The 10,545-nt window shown below is 47.5% G+C and overlaps 1 non-coding gene and 1 pseudogene across 1 annotated transcript; both read right to left on the bottom strand.

Annotated features, from left to right (window-relative positions):
* Positions 1–729: 729 nt before the first annotated feature.
* Positions 730–3,595, bottom strand: LOC108586779 (annotated as a pseudogene).
* TRNAN-GUU lies at positions 983–1,056 on the bottom strand. Its single transcript has one exon. It is a non-coding gene; the product is annotated as a tRNA-Asn (tRNA).
* Positions 3,596–10,545: the final 6,950 nt, after the last annotated feature.

Genomic DNA, 10,545 nt, shown 5'->3' with positions numbered 1-10,545 from the left:
AAACCAACCTCATCTCAAAAACTGTTTTTTTTTTTTTTTTAGATGGAATCTCACTCTGGAGTCCGCTCCAGGCTGGAGTGCAGTGGTGCGATCTCAGCTCACTGCAGCCTCCGCCTCCCAAGTTCAAACGATTCTCCTGCCTCAGCCTCCCAAGTAGCTGGGACTACAGGTGTGTGTCACCATGCCTGGCTAACAAAAACATTTTGAAAAGGGTTAAATAGGCCGGGCGCGGTGGCTCAAGCCTGTAATCCCAGCACTTTGGGAGGTCAAGACGGGCGGATCACGAGGTCAGGAGATCGAGACCATCCTGGCTAACAGTGAAACCCCGTCTCTACCAAAAAAATACAGAAAACTAGCCGGGCGAGGTGGTGGGCGCCTGTAGTCCCAGCTACTTGGGGGGCTGAGGCAGGAGAATGGCGTGAACCCGGGAGGCGGAGCTAGCAGTGAGCTGAGATCCGGCCACTGCACTCCACCCTGGGCGACCGAGCCAGACTCCGTCTCAAAAAAAAAAAAAAAAAAAAAAAAAAGAAAAGGGTTAAATAAATCCTGCACAAACTGAGGAAAAATACTGTTTTCAAAAATCATGGAGAGGATCCCTGTCATGATGAATGATTCCACTGGTCACGTTATTGATAGAGCAATCAGGAAATCCAGGCACGTCCTGGAGGTAGTACTGGACTCCTACTACTAAAATATGAAAAAATTGAGGCATGTAAATTACTCGCTTAAGCGTATAACAGACTGAATTAGAATTTCATCACACCAGAAGTGGGTTCCTAGGTCTCTGTTTCAGGATTCCTGAGTTACACTGGTGTAAACCCGGTATTTCAGGAGATACCCGGTTAAGAATCTGGTCGAGGAGGTGGGCTGGGCCTTGACATGGATCAGTAAAAAATGAGTGTCTTGGGACTCCGGGAAGATAAAATCTTCTCCATTTATCTAGTGATTGACAATGCGTGAATGCTTTAAAAGGTCCAAGAGTCGTCCCTGGGTGGGCTCGAACCACCAACCTTTCGGTTAACAGCCGAACGCGCTAACCGATTGCGCCACAGAGACAACCGCTTCCGACTTTACTGGGCGATACAGGAAGGGCCACTCACTAAACTTGCTCCTTTCCGTCCGTTCTCAGGGCCTCCCCGGCAGGACGACTGAGCAAGCCCTTGGAAAACTAGAGAGATGAGAGCGGTGAGTCGCGCTGGTCACGTTGGACACCTGCGCGTTAGGAGATTCTGGAGCCGGAGGAACAGCCGAATGGCCTTCGCCCACCCTGCCCCTCGCCTGCTTCAGGAGCTTCCGCAAACTCCCCGGTGAGCGACCCAGCCCGAGACGCCTGGGGGCTCAAGGGAAGGTGAACGCTCAGTGGGCTCCCGCGATGGTTCTTCCCGTTCTTTGCGCCGCCTTCACCCAGTGAAGGAGCCTGTGCCCACCCTGGCCAGTCGCTTTCGGGGCTGCTGAGGAGCTTCCGCTGCCATCTTCGGATCCTGTGTTCCGCACGGGGGCTCCACCAGGGCAGGGATGGTGGTGAGGGTCGCTCGTGGGTCCCCTCGCGGGGAGCAGGGTCTGGCACTCGCCAGGGCGCACGACTAGGACTTTTCAATGAATTCATCGTCGCCTTTAGCTTTCAGTCCTTTGAAGAACCCTGAGAGTGGAAATCAAGAGATTTTTTTCCATGGGGACGTTCTTTTTACAAAGCGTTGATGTCTGGGCACCCCGCAGGGCGGGCAACTGGCAGGGCCTCCGGCGCATCTTCTTCGCAGTGGAACCGCTGGGGCTCAGCTGGGCAGTCGTCGGGCCGTGGGGCGGCAGGGCGAGCGCAGGGGAAGGGAAAAGCAAAAGCTGGGAAAGAAGCCGGAGAGCGGTGGACCAGACATCCAGACCTCCTGAAAGGCTCGTGCAGAGGCACCGGTGGGATCTTCTGGAAGTGAGAATTGTTTTTGTTTATTGTAGCAGAATGGGGAAATGGAGAGAGAGCCTGAAAGAGCCCCAAACTCGAGGACCTATTGCTCCCCGAGAGTAACATCTTCCAGAAGAACTAGACAGAAAACTAGGCATCTGGGAACCCTGAAATCCCTGGAGTAGAAGCATCATCATGACCCTCTGTGTTCCTTTTGGCAAAGGACTTGCTTCCGTTGTTTGTTCAATTATCTGTTTGTTAAATAAATAAAACCCTTTTCATATATCTTTAAAATTACCTTGGTCCTATTATTTTATGATTACAAATAATGCTGCAGTCATCATTCTACAAGCACACTTCTTATTGGCCAGTGGTGTGGAGGCCTGGAGAGTAGTTGTTCCAGCACAGTGTTTCCATAGCTTTTATTTCATTCCGTTTTCTCTCCTTTGTTGCTTTATTAGGTATAACCCTTTTCTTATTTCAGAGGCTGCTTTAGGGTTTCTGGGATACATCTTTAATTTATTGTGGTCTGCTTTCAAGTGTCATTTTACCTGCCTTTCTGGCCTTTATCCTAGTGTTACCTATTTTTACTTTATACAGTATAAGCTTCCTGATTCATTATTATTACTTTTACTTTTAGGCCATCCTCCTGCCTCAGCCTCCTGAGTAGCTGGGACTACAGGTGCCCGACCCTACGCGCAGCTAATTTTTTTTTTTTTGTATTTTTAATAGAGACGGGATTTCACCGTGTTAGCCAGGATGGTCTCGATCTCCTGACCTCGTGATCCGCCCGTCTCCGCCTCCCAAAGTGCTGGGATTACAGGCATGAGCCACCGCGCCCGGCCTAGGTCAAATTTTTTTTTAAAGATTTAAATTAGCGGCCGGGCGTGGGCTCCCAAAGTGCTGGGATTACAGGCGTGAGCCACTGGGTCCGCGGAAGCATTGTCATTTAAAATATGATCTTTCTTTCCTATGTTTGTAAATATGGCATAAAGCCAGTGTCTTGTGCTGCTTATACAATTTTCAGAATGTGTATTTAAATTTAAAATATTAAATTTTACTAAAAAGCTAAAAATAATAATCATGAATGTCCTAGATTCATCTTAAGTTCCAACAGTGCACTTAAAATGTGCCCAACCTGAGGGTCAAACCTACCTGCTGATGTGTAATTTGTGTTTGTGAGACATTCTCAACAGCATTTTCTTTCCCCAGACTAGTGATTTTCCTCACATCTGAATGTCTTCAGTGCAAAAGGAAACATTTTTCTTTGCAAAAATACTTTAAAATATTCTTCCTTCAAGTAAGTGCATTAAAAACAAATTTCCCAGTTGCATCCCTGAAATGCATCGAAAGAGCGGGACAGACAATCAAGTGCTTCAGGATCAAGAGCTAAACAGGGGAGGACAAAGGTGGCTTCTTCACTAGGAGTCAAGCCAAAGTCAACTGATTAGGTCTCCAATGGAGACCGGAACTCGGTTCACCGGCGTCGTGAGGAGGTGCTCCAGCGGAGGCGGGACTTTCTCTTCATGATAAATCCCCTAGGATTTCCTTCTTTCCCTTTGATCTACTTCCAACTCTCCCTTTCTACTTCTTCAAGACCTTTTTCGGATCCCTACTGCGAAGGACCTAAGGGGCCGGTGCCCTTCCCTACCGGTCCCTCCCTGACTGGGTGTCTTCGGAGCTCAAGCTCACCCGGAACATTACTGCCCCCTTGAGACAGCGAGAGGACCAAGGAGGGCGGCGGGTGTGCTGGGAACCACAGAGTCACCGCGCACCTGCGCCTCGTGGGCTCCTAACAAATTGAATAAATGCCCCCTGAAGCTTCTCTGCAGGTCAGAGGGAAGGGGAGGGTGGCTGCCCACCCGGCGGGAGAAGCTTCAAGAAGCGGCGGGAGGACCTGGCCCTGCCCCTGGGCCTTGAAGACAGGCCTGGCCAGGCTGATTTTGACGGGTAGGCCCCGAAAAAATGTTCAAGGGCGGCCCAAACTCCGACCCCGAGATTAAGGCTCTGAAATGTCTGACGGGTTTGAGAATCCTCAGTCGAATCAATCCCGCCTGTATCAGGAGACTCCTTTGCCAAAATTCAGAGACCAAGAGAGAGAAAGATTGGGCAGATCAAAGTCTGTAATTAACCAAACAGGAAACATAATTTTTCTGACACATTGGATGTGTGCTGTGAGAAAAAGAATAACCTCAAGGAGAATCTGTTTTTCTGGCTTGAGTGTAGGGAAGAATGGAGTTGCCACCAACAATGGTGCGTTGAAACGGCAGGTACATCAGGCTGTAGATGTGAAGGAATTAAAAATATTTTACCCCAAAATACATTTCTTTGACATATTTCGAGATGTCTGTTCAGAAAGCCAGCTGCAGAAGTAGCCCTGCAAGATTGTCTTTTGGTGGGGAGATTTGCATCTGTAGGGAATCTGCATTGACACAGCCAAGTCTTTCCTTGCCCAGATTTAGGGAAGATTAACTGAGAGTCTGACACCTGTAAAGGTCTGAAAGAAACTTTGAGGGTTTATTCTCTCTGAGAGCTGCTACCGGTAAGGTTTCATTTACATATTACATATCAACAAAAACAGAATACACTTCTTCTCGAGTATACATAGGACATTCTATAGGATAGAGCATATGCTAGCCCTTAAAATAAACCTGAATAAACTTAAAAGGACTAAAATCATATAGTTTCTGATACAACTCACAAACTAATACTATCAGACTCTAGTTTCAGGTTACCATGTAGGATATGCAGTTTGTTGGTCTCCTCCCTTCTGTTTGTCATGAGTGTGGAGGTGACCATGTTTACACATGTGTAGGCCAGCCAGGAGCCCAGGAAAGATCAGGCAGCTGAAGGGAAAGGACAGATATTCCGTAAGAGTCTCTCTATCTCAGTCTCACAAAACCAGAGAAGAATTGATACATAGGAGGTGAAGAGGAACATCAAGGGATCACTTCACTTCTGCCTATGTATGCCTGTCTTTAAAACTTCAGTTTCTCGGCCGGGTGCGGTGGCTCAAGCCTGTAATCCCAGTACTTTGGGAGGCCGAGACGGGCGGATCACGAGGTCAGGAGATCGAGACCATCCTGGCTAACACGGTGAAACCCCGTCTCTATTAAAAAATAGAAAAAAACTAGCCGGGCGAGGTGGCGGCGCCTGTAGTCCCAGCTACTCGGGAGGCTGAGGCAGGAGAATGGCGGGAACCCGGGAGGCGGAGCTTGCAGTGAGCCGAGATCCCGCCACTGCACTCCAGCCTGGGCAACAGAGCGAGACTCCGTCTCAAAAAAAAAAATAAAATAAAATAAAAAAAACTTCAGTTTCTCTCCAACTAAACCCCTTTGCACAGGAATGCTGTCGATCACCACCAACCAGCACAGACTCATGACCTTGGTTTTTACCATGCTCTGTCTGAAAATATATCCTCAGGCCAGTGACTTTGGCTCAGTGCAAATCATTAGTGTTCCATAAAAACTGCTTCAAACATAGAGTAACATTTTATAAGTCATTCCAAATTAGGTGGCCCCTACATGTATTTAAAGAGATATGCATAAATTATTTCAGTGATTGTGACAGATTGGAAAGAAACTCTGTGGAGTTAGAATGAAAATCATAAGTGACAAGCACAAAATATGTATATAGAGATTATAACACAAAGCAACCCACACATAGAAAAGGAGAGTGGGGTTAGGAGTTATGAATATCAAACTTGTCCTCAAGTTAAGTGAAAAGCCAACATGGGCCAGGTGTGGTGGCTTACACCTGTAATTCCAATATTTTGGGAGGCCAAAGTGTGAGAATAACTTGGGCCCAGGAGTTTCAGACCAGCCTGGGCAACATAGTGAGACTCCCTCTACACACACACACACACACACACAATAGTTGAGTGTAGTGACATGTGCCTGTAGTCCTGGCTATTCAGGAGGCTGAGGCAGGAGGATCCCTTGAGCCTGGGAGTTTGAGGCTACAGTGAGCTCTGATCACGCCATCGCACTCCAGGTTGAGCAGCAGAGCTAGACCCTGTCTAAAAAGAAGCAAACAAACAAACAAACAAAAACTAACATGCCTTCCTAGTGGGGGAAGATGCCAGTATAACATTGGTTTACAGCAAGAAGTATATTAACACATTGACCAAAATCCTTTTATTATTTATTTTGTTTTTATTCTTTGAGACAGGGTCTCACTTGGTCATCCAGAATGGAGTGCAGTGGCATGATCTTGGTTCACTGCAGCAACAAACTCCTAGACCCAAGTGACCCTCCCATCTCCCAAGTGATCCTCCTGAGTAGCTGGGATTACAGGCATGTGCTTCCATGCCCAGCTAATTTTCGTATTTTTCATAGAGACAGGGTTTCACCACGTTGGCTGGGCTGGTCTTGAACTCCTAGCCTCAGGTGACCCGCCCACCTTGGACTCCCAAAGTGCTGGGATTACAAGCATGAGCCACTGCACCCAGCCTAGCTTCTTTAATACAAGGAAAATAGTTATATTTGTTTCAATGTCCTTGTCTACAGACTCTGTCATCTGTGTCCTTTCTAATGTTTTTTAATTCTCATCTGACGTGTCCTTTCTACGTCAGTTTAAGTAGATTGATTTTTTTCCCCTGTCTCAGCATGGATTACAGTTTTTCTGTCTCTCTGCATTCTTAACATTATTTGATTTGCTGTTAGACATTGCAAATTGTAACTTATTGAGTGCTGGATTTTTTGCATTTTGTGTTAAAATTCTTTTAGCTTTGTTTTGGTGTACAATAAAGTTACTTAAAAACATTTGCATCTTTTCAAGCTGGATTTTTAATTTTTTAAGGCAAGATAAGAGCAGCTATTAGTCAACGGCTATCTTTTTCATACTGTTAAAGACGTGAGCCACCGCACCCAGCCTTTCTGAAATATTCTTGATAATTATAGTTCCTGAACAGTTTTCCCCGGCTGTTCTGGCCCGTCCAGATGTTGGCGAACGTATGTTTTGAAGTACCGTTATAATGATAGTTCCTGGTTTGACCAGTCACCATCTGCCCTCAGGTGGCACGCTTACCAGGTTCCATCTGACTTCACCGAGAGAATATCACGGGATTTCTGTAGAACAGACTTTGGTCGCGGCGGCAGCGCGATAGCAGGGTTCGCGAATCTTTGTTGCAGCACTCAAGTGTTTTTAGATCTTTGGTGTTTGAATACCAATGTTGCCGAATTCAGTCATGCAACTGGCGAGGCCCCAATACGCTCGGAAAGACTGAATCTAGCAGCAATGCCAGCATGCTCTTTCCCAAAGGAACTCCGTGGCCGTTGGAGCTTCTCCAGGCCTGTAACGTGCTGGTTGTTGGCAGATTACTGGTGTGTGTAGATTAGAGCCTTGACCTATATCTTCCTCTCTCTTACTTGAATCTTGACTTTGGGCAAAATTTGGATTATTAAGGACTACCGCTCTTCCTGAGCAATAGGAGGAGACTATATTAATTCCTCACTGAGCTTTCAGTATACAAACATATTCAGTATGTTTGTGGTGATGGGAGTATAAATATGGCACACTCATGCCATCTCTGACTAAAGCCATCCTTGGCTACTCTCTTCCGATTTCACCATAAGGAAGATTTTAGAAGAAGGTCTACATCTATTGAAAGAGATGTTCAGGGCGAACCGATGGCTCACACCTGTAATCCCAGCACTTTGGGGGCCTAAGGTAGGTGGATGCGAGGTGGGAGTTTCGAGACCAGCCTGGCCCAGCAGCAGAAACTGTCTCTAAAGCATGCAAAATTGGCCTAGCATGGTGGTGCATGCCCTGTAGTCCTCAGCTACTCGGGAGGCTGAGGCATGAGAATCCTTGAACCTGGGAGACAGAGGTTGCAGTGAGCCAAGATTGGTGCTCTGCACCTAGGCGACAGAATGATGTTCTGTAAACAACAACAAAGGCCCATTCCAGAGAGATATTTTATGGGAAGATACTCCTGAGTACTTATAAGAAGTCCAAGCTCCAAGGGAGGGGTGCTCACACCTTTCTAATGCTAGAAAGCCCTACTCAGAGACCTTCATTGTTTTCCGCCTCCTGTCAACCTGCCTTATACGCCCATATCTTCATGTGAGAAGCATCCCTGTGGAGTTTGCTTAGCACTTGGCCCTGCTTGTTTGAAACTAGCCAGGAGGCTCTTGGGGCCTCCGTTCCCGATGAGAAGATGAAGTTGGTAAAGGATGGTGAAGGCAGGGATCTTGATGAGAGGCCCTGACTACCCCTTTAGTGACTGACATTCTTCATTTCCCATCTCATTCCATGTCTGTGTGGAAGTCATGGCCTTCCCTTGAGGTGCTACAAATTGAACTGCAGCCTGTTATTTAGGGGGAAAGTAAGTCTCTTCCCAGTAAAGGAAGGCACTCAACAAAGTAAAATCTACAGGAGAAACATATATGGTTCCCCACCAGCCTTAACTAAAGAGATGGGTGATCATCCTAACTTTCAGCTGGTCAGCTATCCCTCATTACAGTGGGAGTGGGGAGGCAGTGACCGCGGGACAGATCAAGGGCAAGAGAAGGTGGTTCTCATCCAATAACTCAATATTTTTACCCACTATGTCAAGAAGAGTTACCTGAGGCTCTTCTGGTGGTAAGGTGTCAGTGGGAAGCTTTGGGACCTTGTCAGTCCTCTGTTCTGCCAATAGCCAACAGGGGTCCAGGAGCTCAGACTCCTTTGGAGCCTAGGCAGTCTTTCCTAAGTGGCCTCTTACTGACGACACACTGATTCCGAAGCCAAGGGACTGACAGGCTGGCTTTTGTCTGGGCATCCCAGCCCACTCGCACACCACTTTCCCACGATGGGTAAAGCAAAAAGCAGTAAAGGCTAAAAGCAGCTGCTATTTCAGTACACTTTTGGCTATTTCTTTGAGTTTTGCCTCTTCCTCTGCCCTGTCCCTATTGTTGTAAACTCCAGGCCACGTTTAAAGTTGGCTGAGGCTGGTGGCTCAAACCTGTAGTCAGCAGCACTGGGGGAGGCAGAGGCAGGCCGGATCAGGGTCAGGAGGTCAGGGCCATCCTGGCTAACTGCGGTGAAACCCTGTCTCACTAAAATACCAAAAACTAGCCGGGTGAGGTGGCCCGGGGCACCTGTGGTGGCCAGCCACTGGGAGGCTGAGGCAGGAGAATGGCATAAACCTGGGGAGACAGAAGAGCTTGCAGTGAGCTGAGATCCGACCCACACTGTACCTCCAGCCTGGGTGGCGGCGGACTCCGTCTCAAAAAAAGAGGATTGGCTGCTGGAGCAGGGTCCTATTCCTGCTTGTAACTTCCTCCTTATGGCCAAGGGTAGATTGGTAATAAAATGCATGCGAAGAGCCAGCCCTTCGGGTGTCTGGGTCACGTTAGTGCTATTTCCTGAGTGCCTCAACCAAGCGGCCCTAAAACAGAATGGAACAATGCTTCTACTGGAGTTACTTCTATCCTTGTCATTTATTAACTAACCAATGCCACGCTTTTTCATACTCTATTAAACAAGTTAGCATGTAGTTTCTACATTCAAGTTCTTGTGAACCCTTCTGATATGTCCCTGAGGATGCTACATGTGGAAGTGCATCTCCCTCCTACATATTAGCATGGCTGGATGCGAGCAGCTACTCTATCTGTACACGGTCACAGGCCAGTACCCAGAATCTTCGCTTCTCCTCTATGAGTACAGCAAGTGGACTAATAATATTTGAAAGTTGTGCAGAGGATTAAATCGGGACCCACGATCAACCTAACAAACTCCCTCTATAAGCTTTCTTGGAGCCTTCAAGGTAGCCATTTCTCCTTGAGATAAAGCCAATTTGGACATGCAAATGGCACATGCTCTGTGATTGTTCCTATCTCTGCTGGCTACTACCTCCCACAGTGGACACAGATTCGATTTCGGGGGCTGATGCCCACTCCCTGAGGTGAAGTAGTGGTTGGGCCCCGCCCTTGAGCAGTGGGATGCAGGAGCTGGGAATAGGGAGGGTTCCTGATGACATTGGGGTGGAATCCTGCACTTCTAGGAACACGGCAGGACGCTCTGGGAGCGCTGGGGACCAGAAGACTCTGGGGGAGGGGCATGGGTCTTCAGGGTGCGCTAGAGGAGCATCGAGGATATCCCACGCAGTTTCAACTTGGTGCATTGACGCTGAGCCAGACACATCCTGCAGTTGTAGTAACATGAGCCAGACACATCCTGCAGTTGACTCTTAAATCAGACTACAGTGAGAACATAAAAGCCCATGCATAAGGGAAATTCTCCCCACTCCTTCCTATTTACTGGGTAATTCCAATTGTAAAAATAGTTTAAAATGTGAAACCAGTTTCAGGCCCAATTTCTTTGAAAAATCATGAACCTTTTCTTTTGAGCCATCTAATTTGAGTTTGCTCCAATTTGGCAAGGTACCCTAGTGAGGGGAGTCCTTTGGGATGCTTACCCATTACCTACATCAACAGGATGCCAGCTACACCCCGGTTTCCTAAGTCTGTAAAACTTCAGTTGCTTTCCTTAAATTCCCTCACCACGGAAGATGTAAGTACAGGTAGCAAAGTGTTATGAAAGTAACACTCCCTGTGTAGCACAGGGGGCACTCAGGAACTCCATGTTCAAACACAGCTCACAAACTACAAAGGAGCCAGAGAGGAATCAGCCATGAGGAGTCCACACACAGAGCACTCGGTTGCAGA

The sequence above is a fragment of the Papio anubis genome, chromosome 1, assembly GCF_008728515.1.
Source record: "Papio anubis isolate 15944 chromosome 1, Panubis1.0, whole genome shotgun sequence".
NCBI lineage: Eukaryota > Metazoa > Chordata > Mammalia > Primates > Cercopithecidae > Papio > Papio anubis.
Note: the sequence above shows the minus strand (reverse complement) of the source record. Positions and strands in the feature narration are given on the sequence as shown.